This window comes from Nomascus leucogenys, chromosome 8 (genome assembly GCF_006542625.1).
Source record: "Nomascus leucogenys isolate Asia chromosome 8, Asia_NLE_v1, whole genome shotgun sequence".
Classification (NCBI taxonomy): domain Eukaryota; kingdom Metazoa; phylum Chordata; class Mammalia; order Primates; family Hylobatidae; genus Nomascus; species Nomascus leucogenys.
In genome coordinates this window covers 98815962-98841461 of record NC_044388.1, presented here as the reverse complement: position 1 = coordinate 98841461, position 25500 = coordinate 98815962, and the positions used below count along the sequence as shown (strand labels likewise).

The 25500-nt window shown below is 38.2% G+C and overlaps 1 pseudogene; it reads right to left on the bottom strand.

Annotated features, from left to right (window-relative positions):
* Positions 1-22848: 22848 nt before the first annotated feature.
* LOC100585368 lies at positions 22849-25208 on the bottom strand (annotated as a pseudogene).
* Between the last annotated feature and the right edge of the window lie 292 nt (positions 25209-25500).

Sequence of the window (25500 nt, the reverse complement as noted above, 5' to 3'; positions counted from 1 at the left end):
ACAACGTGGTTGCTTCCGAGTTTTGGCAGCTATGAATAAAGCTGCTGCAAATGTCTTTGCAGGTTTTTGTGTGGACATAAGTTTTCAATTTATTTGCATAAATACCAAAGAGGATGATTCTGGGTCATATGGTAAGAGTATGTTTAGTTTCATGAGAAATTGTCAACTGTCTTCCCAAGTGACTATAGAACTTTGTGTTCTCACTAGCAATGAATGAGATAGTCTTGTTGCTCTACGTCATTGTCAGCATTTGGTGGTGTCAGTGTTCTTGATTTGGGCCATTCTAGTAGCTGTGTAGTGGTATTTCATTGTTGTTTTAATTTGCATTTTTCTAACAACATATGTATGGAGCATTTTTCATATATTTACTTGCCATCTGTATATCTTCTTTGGTGTGGTGCCTGTTTAAGTCTTCTGGCCATTTTTCAATTGGGTTACTCATTTTCTTATTGTTGAGTTTTAAGAGATCTTTGTATATTTTTGATAATAGTCCTTTATCAGATATGTCTTTTGCAAATATTTTCACCTAGCCTCTAGATTGTCTTCTCATTCTTTTGGAAGTGTCTTTCTCAGAGTAGAAATTTTAAATTTTAATTAATCATACCTTATCAATTATTTCTTTCGTGGATGTTGTCTTTGGTGTTGTTTCTAAAAAGTTATTGCTATATCCAAGATCATCTAGGTTTTCTTTATGTTATCTTGTAGGAGTCTTATTATTTTATAGTTTACATTTAGATCTATTATCTATTTTGAATGAATTATTGTGAAATGTGTAAAGCCTATGTGCAGATTCATTTCTTTTTGCATGTGGATGTCCAGTTGTTCTGGCACCATTTGTTGAAAAGACTATATTTTCTCTGCTGTCAAATGTGTTGTCTCCTTTGCCCCTGATCAGTTGACAATATCTATATGGATCTATTTCTTGGAGAGCCTCTATTTTTACTTTTATAAAAAGGGACTAAAAATAAGAATGTATTCATGGTGAGGTAAGTGGTAAGTCAGGATCTGAACTCTGGTATAGAGGGTAAGAGGTGAGCTTTGGAGACACATTATCTCACTTTGTATCCCAGCCTTACACTCACTAGCTGTGTAAACTTGGGGGAGTTCCCTGATCTCTAGGCAGATAGGAATGGTCTTGAAGTTGTTAGGATGTTTGGTGAAGATGTGGGAAGCGTGGAATTTTGGGTTTGTTACAGGGGCAGAAAACTGGGACAGAGTGGAGAAAGGCAATGTTGGGTTAAGAGAATGGGCTTTGGAGTTAATGCCTGTGTTCAAATCCCTAGCTGCCACTTATTAGTTGTATGACATTAGGCAATTCACTAGATAGCTCTGTGCCTCAGTTTCCCCATTTATAAAATAGGTGCAATAGTAATCCTGATCTTATTATCTTATGAAATAAGGTTGCAGTTGTAGTTTAGCAGTTAGATTGCCTGGTATCAGCACTAGCTTTACGGGTGTGCTTCCTGTGCTCAGAAGGGCCCAGAGCTTGGTTTAATGCTCTGCTGTCACTGTCTTAAAACTCTTAATACTCTTTGAACCAGGGAATGGGCTTCACATTTTCATTTCGCCTTGGGTCCTGGAAGTTATGTACCCAATCCTGCCTGGCACATAGTTCCCACTTAATAAGCATTAATGATGATAATGATGATGGTGTGAATGTCCCCATGCCATTCGGTACCTACCTTCCTGCCCATTCACATTCCCTACTCCAACATACTGAGTTCTATAGGGTTAGTTGATGGGGGCTCTGATGCATCTTGAGAACAGGTGTTGATATGTTTGGTTTTATGTCCCCACCCAAATCTCATGTTGAATTGTAATCCCAAATGTTGGAGCTGGGCCTGGTGGGAGGTGGTTGGATCATGGGGTGGTTTCTCATGAATGGTTTAGCACCATCTTCTTGGTGCTGTTCTTGTGACAATGAGTTCTCACAAGATTGGGTTTTTTAAAAGTGTGCAGTGCCTCCCCTCTTGCTCTCTGTTGGACCTGCTCCTCCCATGTAAGAGGCCTGCTTCCACTTTACCTTCTGCCATGAGTACAAGCTCCCTGAGGCCTCCCAAGAAGCATATGCTGCCATGCTTCCAGTACAGCTGTGGAATCATGAGCCAATTTAAACCTTTTTTCTTGATAAATTATCCTGTCTCAGATATTTCTTTATAGCAATGAAAGAATGGACTAATACAGAAAATCCTCTGCCCCCTGTATCCCAGCCACTCCAGCTCCAGTCATAGCTCAAAGGGTCCTAGGTATATACAGCTCAAGCCACTGCTTTGGAAGGTGCAAGCCATAAGCCTTGGTGGCTTCCACATGGTGTTAAGCCTGCAGGTGCACAGAGTGCAAGAGTTGAGGCTTGGGAGCCTGCACCTACATTTCAGAGAATGTATGAAAGAACCTGGATGTCTAGACAGAAGCCTATTACAGAGGCAGAGCCCTCATGGAGAACCTCTACTAGGGCAGTGCAGAGGTGAAATGTGGGGTTGGAGCCCCCAAGACAGAGTCCCCACTGGAACGCTGCTAGTGGAACTGTGAGAAGAGGGCCACCAGCCTCCAGACCCCAGAATGGTAGATTCACCCACAGCTTGCACCCTGTGCCTGAAAAGCTGTAAGCACTCAATGCCAGTCCTTGAGGCCAGCTTCAGGGACTGAACCCAGTAAAGCCACAGGGGTGGAGCTGCCCAAGGACTTAGGGGCCCACTCCTTTCATTAGTGTGCCCTCGATGTGGGACATGGAGTCAAAAGAGATTATTTTGGAACTTTAAGATTTAATGACTGCCCTGCTTGGTTTTAGGCTTGCATGGGGTCTGTAGCCCCTTTCTTTTGGCCTGAGTGGCACTATCATCTGCCAGGTCATCAAAATCAGGAAGTTGGAAACAGCTTTTAACTGTTTTCCTTTTTTCTTCTTCTTCTTCTTTTTTTTTTTTTTTGAGATGGCGTCTCCCTCTGTTGACCAGGCTTGAGTGCAGTGGCACGATCTCAGCTCACTGCACTGAGATCACTGCCTCCTGGGTTCAAGTGATTCTCCTGCCTCAGCCCACCACTATGCCTGGCTAATTTTTGTATTTTTAGTAGAGACAGAGTTTCACCATGTTGGCCTGTCTGGTCTCAAACTCCCGACCTCAAGTGATCTGCCTGCTTCAACCTCCCAAAGTGCTGGGATTACAGGCGTGAGCCACTGTGCAAGGCTGCCCTTAACTTCTCATTGGTAGCTTCTCCCCCACCCCAACTTAATTAATAACTAAATCTGATCAGAACTTCCTCCTTAAAATTTCTCACATCTATCTCCCCTGTATGTCTCCACTGCCACTGCCCTAGCTCAGGACTCAGTGTCTTTGTTTTGTTGTATTACCTCAAACTCCTAATAGGTCTAATTGCCTCTAGTGTCTTTTGCCATATGTCATTCAGTCCTAGCAAGAAAGAGATGGAAAATTCCAAATAAGAAGATTGATGAAGGGATTATTTTCAAAAGTGGGAGTAGGGTATAAGGAAATTTTCAAGGGATAATGTAGTACTCTTGGGCTGGCAACAACAGAGAGTCATTACACCCCTAGACTTGAAGGGAAAAATCACAGGGAGTAGATCTCAGAACCTGAACAGGGTGGCCATATGCAGAAAGTTGCCTCACGAGAGCTGTGGCCTTCATTAGATGGATACAGGTAACTCACTGTGACCAGCAGAAAGGAAGTTGATGGAATAAAGACGCTGATCGTTCCCGCCTCCCTCCCTCAGGATCTCTTACCAGTACCTTGCATTGCCTGGAGGGAAAGGGAGCCTTCTGAAACATGTCTCAACCTTATGAAACACAGAGCAGGGCGGACACAAGTGGAGAGCAGGGTAAATGGACAAATGGACTCTATCCTGTCAACCCCATTCTATCTTCCATCTGGTGACCAGAGTGGTCTTTTTAAGTTACAAAAAACTTTGTTATAATTTGGTCCCTTCTCTGCTCAATGTCCTTCAAATTCTCTCCCTTGTCGACATCCTGTGTTTTCAAAGCAAATTGTCATGGTATGTGATGGCTCAGAATTAACATGGAGGAGTGTCAATTTTATTCATTTTTTAAAGAGAGACAAGGGAAACACTGTCTTATATTTATGGCATGGAATGAGAACTTTGCATGAATTTTAGTGATAGAACATATATAACCCAAATGTTTACAAGTTCTTCATCCATCAGTAGAGTTGCTCCTCCCTTGAAAGGTCCACTTTCCTGGGCCAAGCCCCCAGGTTCTGTGACTGAATATCCCCACTGGTCTCCCCATGAGCGTGTCTTTTTACTGCTATTGCAGTTCTTTTTAGTTTGCTTCACCACAAAGTGAGATTGAGGCCACCTCCCTTTATTCCTCAAGACACACCCTGATCAAGGCCGTGTGTTAACACAGTGGTCTCCAACCTTTTTGGCACCAGAGACTGGTTTTGTGAAAGAAAATTTTTCCATGGATGGTGGGAGGAAGATGGTTTTTGGATGAAACTGTCCCACATTAGATCATCAGGCGTTAGATTCTCATAAGGAGCAGGCAACCTAGATCCCTTGCATGCACCGTTCGCAATAGGGTTCCAGCTCCTTTGAGATCTAATGTGGCCACTGATCTGACAGGAGGCAGAGATCAGGAAGTAATGCTCACTTGCCTGCCACTCACCTCCTGCTGTGTGGCCTTCTGCTGTTCCTAACAGAGCACAGATTGGTACTGGTCCATAGCCCAGGTGTTGGGGACCCCTGTTAACAGACTCTACAAAGACTTAAAGGTAACACAAGGAAATCACAACGCAGAGAACACAAAAGCAGACAGCAGCTCTCACTGTCCCTAGGTGCACTGGCAGTGCCCTCTTTATTAAAGGGAACTCATTCTGATCTTTTCTTATCCTGGCAGGATAATCTTAAGGCACATTGATCTCACCCAGAGGAGAGTTTTCTTTTCCATAGTCTTCTTTTCTCAAGTTCAATTCTCTAACAACCTATTTCTGGACACATTAAAGGACTGTAGGTTTGTCAGATTTAGCAACCGTGGAAAGGTTCTAATACCAATAATTTCTCTAGAGATGCCACAATCCAGTGAAAACAGTCATTTATATTATTTAACAAAATGCATACTATCTCAATCTGAAACTCTGTAATTATTTCCTGGTTCAGGAATCACAGAGCAATTAAGAGGTATTCTACTTACAATTTGGTAATTTTTTTTTTGACGGATTCTTGCTCTGTTGCCCAGGATGGAGTGCAGTGGCACGATCTCAGCTCACTGCAACCTCTGCCTCCCAGGCTCAAGCAATTCTCCTGCCTCAGCCTCCCGAGTAGCTGGGATTATAGGCACCTGCCACCATGCCTGGCTAATTTTTATATTTTTAGTAGAGACAAGGTTTCACCATGTTGGACAGGCTGGTCTCGAACTCCTGACCTCAGGTGATCCACCCGCCTCAGCCTCCCAAAGTGCTGGGATTACTGGTGTGAGCCACTGTGCCTAGACTATAATTTGATGATGTTAAAATGTGTCACTTAGAATAGTCTCTCCCAAAAGAAAATTAACAGCAAAGCCCCATAAGTCACTGAGCCTCATGTTGCAATCTGATGAACACTGCTATCTTCCCTGAAGCCTATGCATTATGGAAGGGCTGGAGCCATCATTTAATTTAAAATTTTAGTATAACACAAGTAATACTCTGCACACATGCTCACAGTGCAGATGGATGAAGATTGTTTTGTTCTTCTTTGTGTCTCCTTTGGGGTTGCCTATAGCACTTATAGATGTTGATTGCACCAATTAGTGCAATTTTGAAAAAATTGAACATAAGGAAATTTTTAAAATTTGAACATAAGGAAAAATTTGAACATAAGGAAATTTTTAAAAACTACTATTCTGGAAAGAAGTTTGGCAGTTTCTTAAAAAAACTAGACATGCAACTATCATGCAACCCAATGATTGTACTCATGAGCATTTATCCCAGAGAAGCAAAGACTTATGTTCATATAAAAACCTATATACAAATGCTTATAGCAGTTTTATTCATAATGTTCCTAAACTGGAAGTAGCTCAGATGTCCATTAATGGGGGAATGGTTAATGAAATTGTAGTACATATATACCATGGGCTACTACTTAGTAATAAAAAGGAACACATTATTGATACATACAACAACCTGTATTACTCTCCAGAGAATTATGCTAGGTAAAAATAGCTAATTCCCTCTTCCCTGGAAACCACCATTTTATTTTCTGTTTCTATGAATTTGACTATGTACTTGAGATATTTTATGGGAGTGCAATCATATAGTATTTGTCTTGAATTACTTTTGTGTTGTTCTTTTGTTTTAATTTCTAAAGTAATTACAGTGTAGACAGAGAATGTGGCTTGTATGATTTCTGGAATTCATGATTGGAATTTGTTTAGATTTTCTTTATTACCTGATTTAACATAATAATTTTGTAAATATTTCTCATGTATTTGAAAAGAACATATTTCTATTCAATACAAATTTTTATTTTTATTAAATCAAACACACTAAATATACTTCAAATTTTTACATATTTACTTAATTTTGTTTGACTTCATTTAATGATTTCTGAAAAAAGAAAATGTCTCCCATAATCATGGGGATGTTTAATATCTCCTCCCTTCCTATTCATTTTTGTTTTGTATATTCTGGTTTCAAAATAATTTTCTATGAAGACTTTGAAGACATTACTTCCAATATCCAGTGTTGCTGGTAGGGATTCTGACATTCAGCTGATTCTCACTACTGTGTAATTAAGAATAAAGTAGAACTCAGAAGACATATACTTACTAGGAAATAAAAACAATAAAAACAAACATTTAATGAAAGAAACAAGGAATGAACAATAAGATAAACCCCAGTAAATTGTAAGAAGAAATTAATGTTTAAATGCAAAATTAATGAAATAGAAAATAAAAATGTTGGATCCAATTAATAAACCTAAGCTGTTTTTTGTAAAAGATTGGTAGAATGGTCAAGCCCTTAGTAAGTATGAATTCATAAAAATGAGAGAAGACTAAAATAAATATTAAGGATAAGAAGAAAAGATAAAAAAAAAAAACTGTGTACAATTCCCTGATGAATTTCTAGTAAAATATAAATAATTGAAACGGTCAAAAAAGGTGAAAATCTGGAGAGTCTGGTTAATTATCAAGGCTTTAACTGGCTAGTTTAAAAATTTTCACTATTCAATATTAGTTAAATTTTGAAATGGTAACCGTAAGCTCTTTGTAAATACACACGAAAATATGCTCAATATCATTAGGAAAATGCGAATCAAAACCACATGAGATACCATTTCGCACCCTCTAGGATGGCTATAATTTTTTTAAAAAGAAGATAGATGTTGAGAAAGTGGAACCCTAACACAATGCTAGTAGGAGTGTAAAGTTGTGCGGCTGATTGGTGGTTCTTTAAAGAGTTAAATGTAGAATTACAATATGACCCACAATTCCATTTCTAAGTATATACTCAGAGGAACCGAAAACAGGTGGTCAAACAAATACTTGTACACAAATGTTTATATCAGCCCTATTCATGGGGGCTGTAAAGTGCTATCAACACAAATGTCCATCAACTGATAGTTAGATAAACAAAATGCACTATATCCATTCAATAGACTATTACTTGTCATAAAGAGGAATAAAGTACTGATACATAATATACCATGAATTGACCTCAAAAACAGTAAACTAAGTGAAAAAAGTCAGACACAAAAGGTCATATATTGTAGAATTCCATTTATATGAAATATCCTGAATAGGTAAATCAATAGAGAGACAGAAAGTCGATCAGAGTGCTTGCCAGAGGCTAGGAGGAGGAGGAATTGGGAGGGTGACTACTTTTTTTTTTTTTTAAAGACGGAGTCTCTCTCTGTCACCCGGGCTGGAGTGCGGTGGCATGATCTCGGCTCACTGCAACCTCCGCCTCCCGAGTTCAGTCAATTCTGGTGCCTCAGCCTTCCGAGTAGCTGGGATTACAGGCACCTGTCACCACGCCTGGCTAATTTTTTTGTATTTTTAGTAGAGACGGGCTTTCGCCATGTTGGCCAGGCTCTCCTCGAACTCCTGACCTCAGGTGATCCGCCTGCCTCGGCCTCCCAAAGTGCTGGGATTACGGGCGTGAGCCACCGCGCCTGGCCAGAGGGTGACTACTTAATGAGAAAGATGTTTTCCTTTTGGGTAATAAAAATATGGAACTAGATAGAGATGCTGACTGTACGTTGGGAATGTGCTGAATTGTACACTTCAATATGGCTAATTTATATGATGCACATTTTACCTCAATAAAAAACTTACAAATAAAGACACCATGCCTGTATAATTTTACCAGTGAGTTCCAGCAAACACCAAGAAATGGATAATTCTAACGTCATATAAGTTGTTCCACAGCATAGAACAAGAAGGGGAACTTCTTAACCCATTCAGCAGACAAGGAAAACATTAAGAAAGAGAACAATAAGACTGTCTCACTTAGAAAATTATATGCAAATTTTTACTATAATATCAATAAACATTAACATTACTTATATTACATGTTACATATATAATATAAATTATTGAAGAAATAAAAAATATATCATGACCAATTAGAGTTTATTCTAAGAATTCAAGAAAAGGTCAGCATTAGAAAATCTATTATTGAATTTTACTACATTAGCAGATTACAGAAGAAAAACCATAAGTCTTCTTAATACATGTTAAAAGATTATTAAATTTAATACAATATCTGATTAAACATTCTTGGTAAGTTAGAAACGTAGTGAGACTTGATAAACTTGATAAACTTGAGGTTAAAAAAAAAAGTACAGCAAACGTCATAGGTAATGGTGAAATACCACAGAAATTTCACTGAAGTCAGAGAAAAACATGGCTCGTATATTGCAATTATTCAGCATTTACCAGAAATGTTGTCTAATACATCAAGATAATTCAATACAATATAATCACCAATTATTTATTGAGTAGTATTTTTCTCTCCCGATACATACTTTTTAGAGGGACTAAAAAAGAATAAGGCATAATTATTGAAAAAGAAGCAGGGAAAACATTATTATAGATAATATGATTGCCAAAATAGCCAACAGAATCAAGTAAAATATTATTAAATTTGCTAGGAGAGTTTAAGAAGTTTATTTAGACCAGGCGCTGTGGCTCATGCCTGTAATCCCAGCACTGTGGGAGGCTGAGGTGGGCAGATCACTCGAGGTCAGGAGTTCTAGACCAGCTTGGCCAACGTGGCGAAACCCTGTCTCTACTAAAAATACAAAAATTAGCCGGATGTCGTGGTATGCGCCTGTAGTCCCAGCTACTTGGGAGGCTGAGGGACGAGAATCGCTTGAACCTGGGAGATGGAGGTTGCAGTGAGCCGAGATCGGGCCATTGCACTCCAGCCTGGTAATGGAGTGAGACTATCTTAAAAAAACAAACAAAGAAAACTTACTTAAACTTTTATGTTTACTAAAACAGAATCAAGTAAAAAATTTTTTTAATTTGCGAAGATAGTTTAAGAAGTCTATTTGTCCACTTATGTTTACTAAAAGACATAAAGGAAGGTAGTGGCTAACATTTATTAAAATGTACTGTGTTCCAAGCATCCTTACAGGTCCTTTACATAAATTATCTCATTTGATCTTCACAACAAACCAACAAAATAGGTACTTTTATTATTAACCTTTTACAGAAGAGGAAACTTAGGCTGGGTAATTAGTGCAAGGTTGAGCTGGTATTAACGGCAGAAAGAGGAGTCAAACCCAGGTAGCTTGGTTCCTTATCTCATGCTTCTTCGCAGTTCTGTATATTGCTTGGTTCTAGCAGAGATCACCAATTGGCCACATAATCCATATTCCTGGATAGGAAGATAGTATAGTAAGAAATGTTGGTTCTTGGCCAGGTGACTTACAGGTGACTAACACCTGTAATCCTAGCCCTTTGAGAAGCCAAGACAGGAGGATCACTTGCAGCCAGAAATTGGAGACCAGCCTGGACAACACAGTGAAATGTCCAACTCTGTTTTTAAAAAAGGTTGATTCTCCCTAAATTAATACGTATATTCCATATATCCTCACAAAATGTCAATAGGAATACTATTCAGCTTTTTTAAAAGTGGGATTATTTTTATTTTTATTTATTTTTCATTTGTTTTAATTTTTTATTTCAATAGTTTTAGGGGCACAAGTGGTTTTTGTTACATGAATGAATTGTATAGTGGTGAAGTGAAGTCTGGGATTTTAGTGCACACATCATCTGAGTAGTGTACATTAAACTTAATAGGTAGTTTTTCATTCTTTACCCCATTCCCATCCTTCCCACTTCTGAGTCTCCAATGTTCATTATAACAATCTGTAGCTCAGCTCCCACTTATAAGTGAGAACATGTGTTTGGTTTTTGATTCCTGAGTTACTTCAGTTAGAATAATGGCCTCCAGTTCCATCCAAGTTGTTGCAAAAGACATTATTTCATGCTTTTCTATGGCTAATATTTAATAGGGTATATATTATATATATATAATTTTCCATATCCATTCATCAGTTGATGGGCACTTAGGTTGATTCAATATCTTTGCAATTGTACATTGTGCTGTGATAAGCATATGTGTGCAGGTGTCTTTTGGATATGCTGACTTGTTTTCCTTTGGGTAGATACCCAGTAGTAGGATTGCCGGATTGAATGGTAGATCTACTTTAGTTCTTTGAGAAATATTCATACTATTTTCCACAGAGGTTGTACTAATTTACATTCCCACCAGCAGTGTATAAGCATTCCCTTTTTACCACATCTGCACCAGTATCTACTACTGTTTGACTTTTTAATATTGGCCATTCCAGCTGGGATAAGGTGGTATCTCATTGTGGTTTTAATTCGCATTTCTCTGATGATTGGTGATGTTGAGCACTTTTTCATATGTTTTTTGGCCATTTGTATATCTTATTTTGAGAAATGTCTATTCATAGGCCTGGCATGGGTGCTCACATCTGTAATCCTAGCATTTTGGGAGGCCAAGTTATGTGGATTGCTGGAGCTCATGAATTTGAGACCAGTCTGGGCAACACAGCAAAACCCAATCACTACAAAAAATACAAAAAAAAAAAAAAGTAGCCAGGCATGGTGGCGCATGCCTGTAGTCTCAGCTATTTGGGAGGCTGAGGTGGGCGGATGGCTTGAGCGTGGGGGGCAAAGGTTGCAGTGAGCCAAGATCACACCACTGCATAGAGCCAGACCTTGTCTCAAAAAACCCAAACAGTATGTTCATCTCATTTACCCACTATTTAATGGGATTATTTGTTTTTTTTCTTGATGACTTGAGTTCCTTGTAGATTCTGGATATTAGATCTTTGTTGAATGCATAATTTGCAAATCTATTACAAAGTTTGCCAAGGAGAGAAAATGTGCAAAAGTAATAAAATAATTTTGAAAAATAAAACAATGAGAGTGGATTTTCCTTCTTGGTCAGAAAAATATGCACTAATGCTATGTTAATTAAAATAGCATAGCATTGGTACAGAAATAAACAATTCATCTGATGGAACAGAACAGAATCTAGACACAAACCTATACCAAGAGACATTTAGCTTTTTGAATGTGACAAGAAAGAAAATTGTGGGACAATTGTATATTCAACTGAAAGAAAATAAATTTCGATCTCTACCTAATACCATCTGTAAAAATAAATTCCAAATGTATTCGGACATCTAAAAGGAAAAAATTCATAAAATTATAACAAGAAAATACAGGAGAATACTTTTTGTAATCTTGGGGATGAAATAACCCTTCCTCAGCAAAATAGAATCCCCAGTGCTCTAAATTAAAAGATTGACAGATTTGACTACGTAAAAGTGAAAATGCGTGTGACAAATGATGCCATGAAAAAAGTTAAAAGAGAAGCACAAGGATTAAAAAAAATATTTGACACATATGTATGATGTATCCCTAGGGGATTGTTTTAGGACCCCTGTGGGCACCAAAATCCATGATACTCAAGTTCCTGTTACAGAATGGCATAGTATTTACATATAACCTATGCACATCCTCCAGTATAGTTGAAATAATTCTGGATTACTTATAATACCTAAGGTAAAATAAATATTGTATAAATAATTGCTATACTGTACTGTTTATTTGTATTCCTTATTGTTGCAATATTATTTTCTAATATTTTAAATCCATGATTGGTTGAATCCACACATGTGGAAACCACAGATATGGAGGGCTGTATGTACAGCAGACAAGATTACTATTCATATAATACAAGGGATTTCAATAAGTCAATATGGAAATTATTAATATTCCAAGTTGTGGTAGAGACAGTAATGTTTACCAAATATTGCATATGAAAACTTACATTTCTCACTTTCTGAAGTTTGGAGTGAATACGTAACTACTTCTGTCCAAAGAAATACGAATTTAAGTGATGTGTGTTATTTCTGGGTTAAGGTAAAAGAAACCCACATGCAATTCTCCAGTCTGTTTTTCTCTGCTAAGGAGTCTGTATGATTTGGATATGTGGTGGTGGACCTCTGTTAATGTGGCTTTCTCTGAGTCACTATCCATAGAGCACCCCTGATGACTCACAGTGGACACATAGTGTGAGCAAGAAATAAAGTTTTATTGTGTTAAGATATTGAGATTTTAGGATTAATTTGCTACTGCAGCATACATAGTCTAGTCTGGCTAATGCTTCAATAGAAAAATGAGAAAAAATATAAACAGATAATTCCCAGTGGAAGAAAGAAAAATGACCAATAAGCATTTATAATGATATGCAAATTAAAGGAACAATGATATATTTTTTTTGGATCAGTATGTTGGAAAACATGAAAGATGTTGATACTATTGAGTGTTGACTGTGAGGAAACGGGTGCTGTCACACACTAGATTGGCATAGAAATGCCTTTTCTGAAGGATAATTTTATAGTATCTAGGAACTTCTAATTTTATGTGTGTATATAAAGCATAGAATGTATTTGAACTATATATATATACGTATGTACACATATATACGTATATATGTGTATATACGTATATATGTATACATACGTATATGTATATACACACACAAGATGTTCACAGCAGCTTTGTAACAGAGAAAGAGAAATTATTGATATGTCCAATAATAAAGGAATGTTTAAATAAATTATAGTAGCTTCATATTATAAAATATTGTTAAAATCCTGGGATCCAGTTAAAAACAACAGTGTAGACTGTAGATACTAGTGACTTGGAACCATCTCCAAGACATCTTATTAGATGAAAATTCAAGTTGCAAAATAATATATTTAAACTATGTGATTTCAAGGCTGTTAATATTTATATTTGCATGTATAAAGATATTTTTATACATAATGGGTTTGTGGGTGGGAATCAAGAGATACTTTTAGGTTTTACTTTATAACTTCTGTTTGAATTATTTCACAACTAGACTGTATTCATGTGTTTTCTGTGGACTTAGGGGAATAAAGGAAAACAGAAACAAGACCAGAAAAATTGAATTAAATTATTTTTAACATAGTGCTTTATGTCCTTTCTCAGTATCAAATATTGATTCATAAAATCTAAGAAAAAGCAAAAAGAAAACCCCCAAAACTTATGATAGATAAAAATAGACCCAGGAGATCAGGGAAGGAGGTCATTCATTTGCCTAACCCTAAACACACAGCATTGGTGCTATCAAATTACACAAGCCAATAGGGACCCTCCAAAGAAATTCCAACCTTGGCTGTGTATTGGAATCACCTGAGAGCTTTAGAAATACTGATACCTGGGTTGCATCCTTAGAGATTCTGATTCAATTGGTCTAGGGTGTGGCCTGGGCATCGGAATCTTTTGTGAAGCTTCCCAGGTGGCTAAATGGGCAGAGGAGGCTGAAAATCCCTGCCTTTGATAAAGTAGACACCGTTACCAGGGTTTTAAACTAGGAGATCAAAAGGAGTAGGGGATCTGATTTGTATCCCTCAAAAATGATGTTATTCAAAGAACACATGAAAAAATGGCTCTGACTAAAACTGGTTTAAATATGCTATCTCTCTCAAACTGGTTATTCAGCAGCTCTCTCCAATGCTGCCCTGGAGGACTGGCCTCAGATGGGAGCAGGCAAAGCCTCTGAGTTATGGCATCATCTTTCCCCTTTCTAAAATCAAAGTAGAATACGGCCCCTTGAGAGCAGCCCAAGGGAAAAGTCGGGAGGCCTCACTCATGATGCTGTGTCAGAAAAGTTTCTGAGCCACCATCCACTGCAGAAAGTGCCTCTGAGGGACAGGTCCAATCTCAGCTTTTCTAACAAGACTCTGGGGAGGACTTGCTATTGAGCCATTAGGCTCCTTTTCTTTGATGTTAATTAACCACTTGGGTTGGGGCTACTGATGGCCTAATTAAATGGAATCCAGAGGTAAAAGTTTGGCTTCTCCTTGGTGAATGGGTACTTGGGAATTAAGCTTGGAACCTCTTAGCACATTAAGTCAGTCTCAGAGTAACCATGGCCTCAGTTGACCCCAACACAGTTCCCTGGTACAGAGAAACCAAGATTACCCAGGCATACCCATCCCACTGTCTAGTCAGAGAAGCACATTCTCCCTTGAGAGCAAACGTATTTCTCTCCTGATTAGAACATTGGCTTATCTGGTTTGGAACTCTACTGAAATAGGAGCAAAAGGGGACTCTGGGGGAGGTCACAGCTGTCCTTGGTGACCTTAGTCTCACACAGGTTAAGGTTTGGCCTCAAGTATCACTGCTTTCTCTCCATGGTGTTTGGGTAGGCACCTGGGATTGAGAAATAGTCACAGCAGTTATATTTCCTTCATCATGATGACCTAGTGAACATTGGTTGACATTTTTAAATTTGTTAAAATTATGTGATTAAGAAGTGTGTCCTATTTAGTAGGTGGTGAAAATTATGAGAGAGTATTATGGCAAGGGAACTCAAGAAACTCTGGATTCCACTCTAAAATCCAGGTACTTCTTCCCATGAGATTGCTAAGAGAAAAGCTGCCCAAGGAATAATGACAAACTGAAGCAAAGTAACATTTTATTGTTACCTGGACTTTGGGCCTTACATCCCAATGCAGAGAATTCGGTAAAGCTACAATGTTTCTAAACTAGTTATGTTTATTTTTAATTTTTATCTTCTTAACTTTTATATCTTTAGGGGATACAAGTGAAGATTTCTTACATGTACACTATTGCATAGCGCTGAAGCCTGGGCTTTTAGTGTACCCATCATCTGAATAGTGAACATTGTACCCAATAGGTAATTTTTCAACCTGCACCCCACAGCATCCCCCCTTTTGAAGTTCCCAATATCTATTTCTGTCTTTACATACACATGTACCCATTGTTTAGCTCCCACTTATAAGTGAGAACCTATGGTATTTGACTTTCTGAGTTATTTCACTTAGGATAATGGCCTCTAGTTCTATCCATGTTGCTGCAGAAGACACGATTTCATTCTTTTATTATGGTTGAGTAGGACTCCATAGTGTGTGTGTGTGTGTGTGTGTGTGTGTGTATACACATTGTCTATCTATCCATCTATCCATCTCGTATTTTCTTTATTCAATTCTCCACTGATGGACACTTAGGTGGGTTCTATATCCTTGCTATTGTGAATAGTTCTTCAATAAACATACGAATGCAGGTATCTTTTTGATATAATGGGCCCAGTTTCATTTGTCTGCATATGGCTATCCAACTTTTGCAGCACCATTTATTGAATAGGGTGTCCTTTCTTCAGTGTATATTTTTGTCAACTTTGCCAAAGATCAGTTGGTTGACTGTATGTGGTTTTATTTCTGGGTTTTCTATTCTGCTCCATTGATCTTTGTGTCTATTTTTATACCAGTACCATGCTGTTTTGGTCATTATAGCCTTGTAATATAATTTGAAGTCAGAAAATGTGATGCCTTTAACTTTGTTCTTTTTATTTAGGATTCCTTTGGTTATTCAGGCTTATTTTGGTTCCATATACATTTTAGGATTTTTTTCCCTAATTAAAAATATTACATTGGTAATTTGATAGAGATTGCATTGAGTCTGTTAATTGCTTTGGGAAGTGCGGTCATTTTCACAATATTGATTCTTCCAATCCATGAGCATAGAATGTTTTTCTATTTGTTTGTGTCATCTACGATTTCTTTCATCAGTGTTTTGTAGTTCTACTTATAGAGATCTTTTACTTCCTTGGTTAAATATATTCCTAGGTATTTTATTTATTTTTTGTAGCTATTGTGAATGGGATTGCCTTCTTTATTTGTTCCTCAGCTAGATCATAATTGGTATATAGAAATGCTACTGATTTCTATACATTAATTTTATATCCTGAAACATTATTTAATTCATTAATCAAATCTAAGAGGTTTTTTGGTGGAGTCTTTAGGGTTTTCTAGATATTAAATTGTATCATCAGGAAAAAGGGAAAATCTGACTACCTCTTTTCCAATATAAATGCCTTTTATGTTTTTTCTCTTGCCTGATTGATTTTGCTGAGATCTACAGTACTATATTGAATTAGAGTGGTGAAAGTGGGAATCCTTGTCTTGTTCCAGTTCTTAAGGGGAATTATTTCAACCTTTTCCCATTGATGTTGGCTGTGGGTTTGTTGTATATTGCCTTTATTATGTTGAGCTATTTTACTGTGATGCCTAATTTGTTGAGGATTTTTATCATGAAGTATTGCTAAATGTTATTGAATACTTTTTCTGCATATATTCAGACGATCATATGGTTTCAGTCTTTATTTCTGTTTATGTTGATGTATCACATTTATTGATTTGAATATGTTGAACTAATGTTACATCCCTGGGATAAATCTCACCTGATCATGGTGTATTATCTTTTTAATGTGCTGTTGGATTTGATTTGCTAGTAATTTGTTGAGAATTTTTGTATATAAGTTCATCAGGGGTATTGGTCTGTAGTTTTATTTTTCTGTTGTGTCCTTGTCTGGTTTTCGTATCAGTGTGATACTGGTCTTGTAGAATTACGGAGAATTCCAGGCTCAATTTTTTGAAATAGTTTCAGGAGGACTGGTATTAGTTCTTCTTTGTATGTTTGGTAGCATTTGGCTATGAATTCACCTAGTCCTGGGCTTTTTGTTATTGTTGTTGTTAGGAGTTTTTTGTTACTGATCCAATCTCACCACTGATTATTGGACTGTTCAGGAGTTTTGTTTCTTCCTTGTTCATCTCAAGAACAACAGGTCTTCCTCGTTGTATCCTTCCAGGAATTCATCCATTTCCTCTATGTTTCCTATGTTGTAAGTGTATAGTTCTTCATAATAGTCTCTGATGATCTTTTGCATTTCTATGATATCAATTGTAATGTTTCTTTTTTCATTTCTGATAGTGTTTATTTGGACCTTTTCTTGCTATTGGTCTATCAATTTTCTTTTTTTTTTGAGGTAAGATTTAAATTGTATTTCATCACTTATGTGTACAGAGTAATGGTTATGCTGAGAAATGTTATCTTACCATAAGTTTCAGTTTAAAACATATAATGAAATTACTTTCTTTTTTAATATATTTTTTATTATACTTTAAGTTCTAGGGTACATGTGCACAACATGCAGGTTTGTTACATATGTATACATGTGCCGTGTTGGTGTGCTGCACCCATTAACTCATCATTTACATTAGGTATATCTCCGAATGCTATCCCTCCCCCCTACGCCACCCCACAACAGGCCCCGGTGTGTGATGTTCCCCATCCTGTGTCCAAGTGTTCTCATTGTTCAGTTCCCACCTATGAGTGAGAACATACAGTGTTTGGTTTTCTGTCCTTGCGACAGTTTGCTGAGAATGATGGTTTCTGGCTTCATCCATGTCCCTACAAAGGACACGAACTCATCCTTTTTTATGGCTGCATAGTATTCCATCGTGTATATGTGCCACATTTTCTTTATCCAGTCTATCATTGTTGGACATCTGGGTTGGTTCCAAGTCTTTGCTATTGTAAATAGTGCTGCAGTAAACATACGTGTGCATGTGTCTTTATAACAGCATGATTTATAATCCTTTGGGTATATACCCAGTAATGGAGTGGCTGGGTCAAATGGAATTTCTAGTTCTAGATCCCTGAGGAATCGCCACACTGTCTTCCACAATGGTTGAACTAGCTTACAGTCCCACCAACAGTGTAAAAGTGTTCCTATTTCTCCACATCCTCTCCAGCACCTGTTGTTTCCTGACTTTTTAATGATCACCATTCTAACTGGTGTGAGATGGTATCTCATTGTGGTTTTGATTTGCATTTCTCTGATGGCCAGTGATGATGAGCATTTTTTCATGTGTCTTTTGGCTGCATAAATGTCTTTTGAGAAGTGTCTGTTCATGTCCTTTGCCCACTTTTTGATGGGGTTGTTTGTTTTTTTCTTGTAAATTTGTTTAAGTTCTTTGTAGATTCTGGATATTAGCCCTTTGTCAGATGAGTAGATTGCAAAAATTTTCTCCCACTCTGTAGGTTGCCTGTTCACTCTGATGGCAGTTTCTTTTGCTGTGCAGAAGCTCTTTAGTTTAATTAGATCCCATTTGTCAATTTTGGCTTTTGTTGCCACTGCTTTTGGTGTTTTAGACATGAAGTCCTTGCCCATGCCTATGTCCTGAATGGTATTGCCTAGGTTTTCTTCTTGGGTTTTTATGGTTTTAGGTCTAACATGTAAGTCTTTAATCCATCTTGAATTAATTTTTGTATAAGGTATAAGGAAGGGATCCAGTTTCAGCTTTCTCCATATGGCTAGCCAGTTTTCCCAGCACCATTTGTTGAATAGGGAATCCTTTCCCCATTTATTGTTTTTGTCAGGATTGTCAAAGATCAGATAGTTGTAGTGTGTGGTATTATTTCTGAGGGCTCTGTTCTGTTCCATTGGTCTATATTTCTGTTTTGGTAGCAGTTCCATGCTGTTTTGGTTACTGTAGCCTTTTAGTATAGTTTGAAGTCAGGTAGCGTGATGCCTCCAGCTTTTCACATAGTCCCATATTTCTTGGAGGCTTTGTTCATTTCTTTTTATTCTTTTTTCTCTAAACTTCTCTTCACACTTCATTTCATTCATTTGATCTTCAGTCACTCATACCCTTTCTTCCAGTTGATTGAATCAGCTACTGAAGCTTGTTCATTCGTCACGTACTTCTTTTGCCATGGTTTTCAGCTCCATCCGGGCCTTTAAGGACTTCTCTGCTTTGGTTATTCTAGTTAGCTATTCGTCTAATCTTTTTTCAAGATTTTTAACTTCTTTGTGATGGGTTCGAACTTCCTCCTGTGGCTCGGAGAAGTTTGATCATCTGAAGCCTTCTTCTCTCAGCTCGTCAAAGTCATTCTCTGTCCAGCTTTGTTCCATTGCTGGTGATGAGCTGTCTTCCTTTGGAGAAGGAGAGGTGCTCTGATTTTTAGAATTTTCAATTTTTCTCCTTTTTTTTCCCCATCTTTGTGGTTTTATCTACCTTTGGTCTTTGATGATGGTGACATACAGATGGGGTTTTGGTGTGGATGTCCTATCTGTTTGTTAGTTTTCCTTCTAACAGTCAGGATCCTCAGCTGCAGGTCTGTTGGAGTTTGCTGGAGGTCCACTCCAGACCCTGTTTGCCTGGGTATCAGCAGCAGAGGCTGCAGAACAGCAAATATTGCTGAACAACGAATGTTGCTGCTGGATTGTTCCTCTGGAAGTTTCGTCTCAGAGGGGTACCTGGCCGTGTGAGGTGTCAGTCTGCCCCTACTGGGGGGTTCCTCCCAGTTAGGCTACTTGAGGGTCAGGGACCCACTTGAGGAGGCAGTCTGTCCTTTCTCAGATCTCAAACTCTGTGCTGGGAGAACCACTACCCTCTTCAAAGCTGTCAGACAGGGACATTTAAGTCTGCAGAGGATTCTGCTGCCTTTTGTTTGGCTATGTCCTGCCCCCAGAGGTGGAGTCTACAGAGGCAGGCAGGCCTCCTTGAGCTGTGGTGGGCTCCACCCAGTTCGAGCTTCCCAGCTGCTTTGTTTACCTACTCAAGCCTCGGCAATGGCAGGCTCCCCTCCCCCAGCCTGGCTGCAGCCTTGCAGCTTGATCTCAGACTGCTGTGCTAGCAATGAGTGGGGCTCCGTGGGCATAGGACCCTCCAAGCCAGGCACAGGATATAATCTCCTGGTGTGCCGTTTGCTAAGACCATTGGAAAAGTGCAGTATTAGGGTGGCAGTAACCCAATTTTCCAGGTGCCTTTTGTCACAGCTTTGCTTGGCTAGGAAAGGGAATTCCCTGACCCCTTGTGCTTCCCTGGTGTGGTGATGCCTCACCCTGTTTCAGCTCATGCTTGGTGCACTGCACCAACTGTCCTGCACCCACTGTCTGACGAGCCCCAGTGAGATGAACCCGGTACCTCAGTTGGAAATGCAGAAATCACCCATCTTCTGTGTCACTCATGCTGGGAGCTGTAGACTGGAGCTGTTACTATTCGGCCATCTTGGAACCGCCCTCCTGGTCTATCAATTTTCTTTTATCTTTTTGAAGAGCTTTTAGTTTTGTTGATCCGTGTTTTTTGGTTTTAGTTTCATTTAGTTCTGCTTTGCTGTTTATTATTTCTTTTTTTCTGCTAACTTTGGGTTTTGTTTGTTCTTGTTTTTTTCTTTCCTTGAGGTGCAATGTTAGGTTGTTAATTTGTGATCTTTCTACTTTTTTGTTGTAGTCATTTAATGCTATGTACTTCCCTCTTAGCACCACTTTTACTGTACCCAACATGTTTTGGTATGTTGTTTTGATTTTCATTTCTTTCAAAAATATTTTAAATTTCTATCTTAATTTCTTTATTAACCCAGTAATTGTTCAGGAGCATGCTGTTTAATTTTCATGTATTTGTATAGTTTCCAAAGTTCCTCTTGGTATTGATTTCTAGCTTTTATCCACTGTAATCTGAGAAGATACTTGATATGATTTCACATTTTTAAAATGTGCTAAGACTTATTTTTTGGCCTAATATGTGATGTGTCTTGGAGAATGTTCCATGTGGTAATCAAAAGAATGTATATTCTGTAGTCATTGGGTAGAATGTTCTTTAAATGTCAAGTAAATTTGGTCTAAAGTCCAATTTAAATCCAGTCTTTCTTTGTTAATTTTTTTGTCTTGATGATCTGTCTAGTGCTGTGAGTGGGGTGCTGAAGTCTCCCATTATTATTTTATTGCTATCTATTTCTTTCTTTAGGTCTCATAATATTTGTTGTGTGAATTTGAGTGCTCCAACATTGGGTACATATATATTTAGGATTGTTATATCCTCTTGCTGAATGAATCCCTTTATCATCACGTAATGTCCTTCTTTGTCTTTTATTGCTTTTTTTTTTTTTTTTTTTACATTTTAGCTGTCATTGTTTATTACTGTTTTGGCTATATTCTCTACAGTTTCAGCAGCATTTTAAAGAGACAGTGTGTCTATGTACAATGAAATACAGTTTAACTGTACAATATTAAAGAGAGTCAATGGTAAGTATAACCTCCTTTTTCTGCAACATGAACAACTTACATGTAAGTATCAGCATTATTAATGTGACAATAAAGAAAAAGTCCTTACAAGAGTGAAATACAGCATCCTGAAAAATACTGGTTTCTACCCTACAAGGCGGTTAGAAAATGTTCACATTTTAACAAATTTGAACAAACTACAAGAAACGTATTTATGGGATCATCTTGCTGATAAGAACTTTCTAGAAATGTAGAATAACAATGAACAATGTATAAATCTAGTATCTATGTGCTCCACAGCCCTAGAACCCCATAACTGATTTAAAGAACTCAATATGTCCAACATGGATCATTTTTACATGTCTTGATTGTTAATGAATGTCTGCCAATGATGTATAGTCAACTTGCACCTTCTAGGGGGTCATTTAATTTTTTAGCAAAGAAGTGACATCATTTAGCAGCAATTAGAGCACCTTCAAGAAGACTTAAAAAATACAATATCCAATTAGAAAAGCCGTATTTTAAACATTTGTACAAGAATAAGCTGCTGAAACTTAGTAATTGAAATACGACATCTGTACAATGCTTTACAATAGAGCTAGAAGGGAATTTATCATTATCCTGCATAGAACCAGTCTGCATTTGGTTACATACTGTCACCTGTTTTGATGAACAAGGCCTGGCAACAAAAGAAAAATACCTGTTATCAATTCTAACATGTTGAAAACACTGGCAATACTACAATTTAGTGAATTCAACTGATTTCAAAACAAGCAGCTAATTTTGTCAAAGGTGTAAAGTATTTAGAAATAATAGCTCTCCCTTTAATATAACAAGTAAAAGAAAACGGATGTGTGATTTCGGGGTACAACTTGGTAAAAGTCAGAATAGGCAAATGACAAAGCCTAACTTTGTCCAAAGATTCTAACTCTCACATTCTATTATTATAAAACCCAACTGTTCACTCTCATTCAGTTTTTACTTTCACTTCAGCGGATTAACTGCCAAATGCTGAAGAATGTATCCAGGCACTGTAGTTCGTGTGTTAGAAATACGTCTCATATTTTTCCATGTGTTCTTAAATGATGAAAAACTACCTTTCATATTAGAACTCTGGTAACAACCAAATGTATTTAAGTATTATAAATGTTATTTACAGTGTTCCCCCAAATAAAAGACCAAAAATGTTTTTCTTCTATCTTAACAGGGTATTCCTGTTTCTTTATAACAGGCAGTCATCCTTCACTGCTCAAAGTTGTAGTCAGAAGTGTGCATTTATTCATTGTCCATGATCCAGTCTCATACAAATGACACTATGAGGAACTTCAGCTCACAAACAGTTTTTAACCATGTCCTGTGTAAAAAAAAGAAAACAAAAAAACAAATGCTCTCAAACACAAGTGTGCATCTGGAAGCAATTCAAAGATATCATGTCAATCTCGGAGGAAAGTCAGTAAGTAATTATGCTTGAAGAAAGCAGTGTAGGAGATGCTGTCAGCTCAGCCATGTTGTAGGTCTCCTGAAGAATTTGATCTTCGCATGTGTGGGAGGAGGTATGGGTCATTTGCCAGCTGGTGCACATCAAATCAATCTTTTCGATATGCTAAGCAGAGTCTTATAAAGGCCTCGGGTTCACTGCTTCCAACTGGTTTTGCAGGGAACTGGACTTCTGTGGCTTTTAATATTGTATTTTCTTGAAGAATGTCTTGTTGAGATTGATTGTGACCAAATGGCTTTCTACCATAAAGACACTGAAAGAAGATGACTCCAACTGACCACACATTAACCTTGTTGGAAATCGGAAATCTTTGCTGCCTCTTTTCCAACTACAAAACACTCAGGAGGTAGATTCATTCCATCTGCACCATAGCTATCATCATCCCATAATCTTGGACAGACCAAAATCAGTGATTTTGATTTCACCACATGCTGTTCTATCTACCAAAAGGATGTTTCCTGGCTTAAGATCATAATGTATAATGGGGGGTTGATCTCATTGGGATATCTTAGTGCATTTACAATCTGCATTACGATAGACTCGGCTTGTTTCTCTGACATTAGCTTGTGTTGCTTCAGAGAGAAATCCAATTCATTGCCTTCACAATATTCTAACACTGTACAAAATGTATCTGTATCCAAGGAGAAATAATCTATAGTTTAACTATTCTGGGGTGACCCAGTTCTTTGTGTATTCTATACTGCAGGCATGTTTGTAGTAGTTTTCTTTTTTCTCATCTCTCCAGCTTTTATTAAGCTGATGTAGCTTCACAGCAGCATATCTTTGTTCACAAAGGTCAAAGGCCTCATACACTTCACTAAAGCCACCTCTACCAAGCAGGTGAAGTAATAAATATCTTTCATTTAACGTTGGGTGATCTTTGAATTGTGAATTATCTTCATTGTTTATTCTTCTCAGCTCATGTCATGTCAGAAATCTTCTGACTCTTTCCAAACGTTCAAGTTCTGCTTGGATTTCTGCCTCTTCTTTTCTGAGATATCCTAGTCTAAGTTTGAAAATTTCTTCCTGTTCATGATATTCTGCCAAAGTCAACAGTTGTGGTAAATTTGGTCTAACAAAGGGATCATTTTCTGCTCCATTGACTGCTTTGTTTTTCCTTTCTTTTGGTTCAGAATTGGAAGAGGGTGCCTGAGAATTATTAGCTGTGGGAGGTTTGCGTTTGGCTAGAATTTTCCTTTGCCTTTCAATATCTTCCCTTTGCCTTTCAATATCTTCCCTTTGCTAATTCACCCATTCTTGTTGCTTCACAAGATTCTGAAATGCAAAACCATCTGTCCATTATTCAGTAAATGAAGCGCCATGTCTAACTCTTGTAAAGTGCCTGAGACGCAATCAATCTTGCATATTCTTCTCTCTGACAGCTTTTCTTGTGTACTCTTTTCAAAAGAAGTTTCTTGCTCATTTATATGCACTTATTTAATCGTTGTTTGTATTTTTCAAGTAATTTTTGTTGTTCATCTATTTGCCATCTGAGATCATGGTGAGCCCTGAGCAAATAATCTATACATCCTTCCCTCTTTTCCAGGTCCTGGATTTTATTACTTTCTAATGCTGCTAATTTCAGGATTGTGAGATCAGTCTGAATAATTTTAAAGGATAACTGCTTTGGTTGTATAATAGGATGGTCCCCAAATGCTAATGCAGTAGGAGAAGGGCTATTTGGTCAAAGAGATGAGGAAGGAGTGGAATGTGAATGTGAATTTTCAGGAGAACTGATTGCGGGAGGTATGCCTCTTACTGGACTTGAGCCATTTCCACCCTGGTATTCAAAATAGTCACTACTTTTGTGGCCACGTCCCCCCAGTACTTTTTCCCTGACAATTTTCCTTCTGGTTTTCTGCTTTTCTCTATCTTCCCCTGGATGATTCTGATTGTTTCTTCTCTGGCTTCTCAAGGGAACCCACTGCAGATAAAATCCAGTTACTTGTATAGTCCTTTCAGCTGCCTGCCAGTCGTTTCTCTGATTCTTCATCATTTAAAGATCCTAAGCTTCCATGACTGTGATAAGAGCTTTCATTATTTGTTGAGGCTCTAGCTCCAACACTGCAACTGCTGGTACTCCCAGTGCTCCCACTTACAACTCCAGTAATCTAGCTTCCAATAACTCCTGCCTTCTTGGATTCAGACTACACAGCTCATCCATTGCACCTTCCCTTGGCCTCCTGGTTGGTGGTGTGTGATTCATCAGGGACCTGGCTGCCGCTTGCTGCTGAGTCTGGAGTTGGAGATGTGGAGAGCTGGGACCAAGATGGTGGCCCCTCCAAACTTCCACTCCTACTTTGGACACTCATCAAGCTGCTTTCTGGGAACCTGACTCCCACTCTGCAATGGCAGCAGTGACAATGGCACTGGCACCTGCCTCCATCATGGTGGGGGCTTGGCTGAGGGTGAGCAAGAGAGTGAGGGCAGGGAGGGGAGAGTCAAGGGGATGGGGGAGGAAACAAGAGGGGAGGTGGGGAGGAAAGAGGTGAGGGAAGGAGAGCGGATGGGGAGGAGGGAAAGGGGGAGAAGTAAGGGAGTGGGTGGGAGCACCAGAGAAGAGGCTGAGGGAAGGAGCCCAGTGGCTGAGGTGTGCTGGGGGCA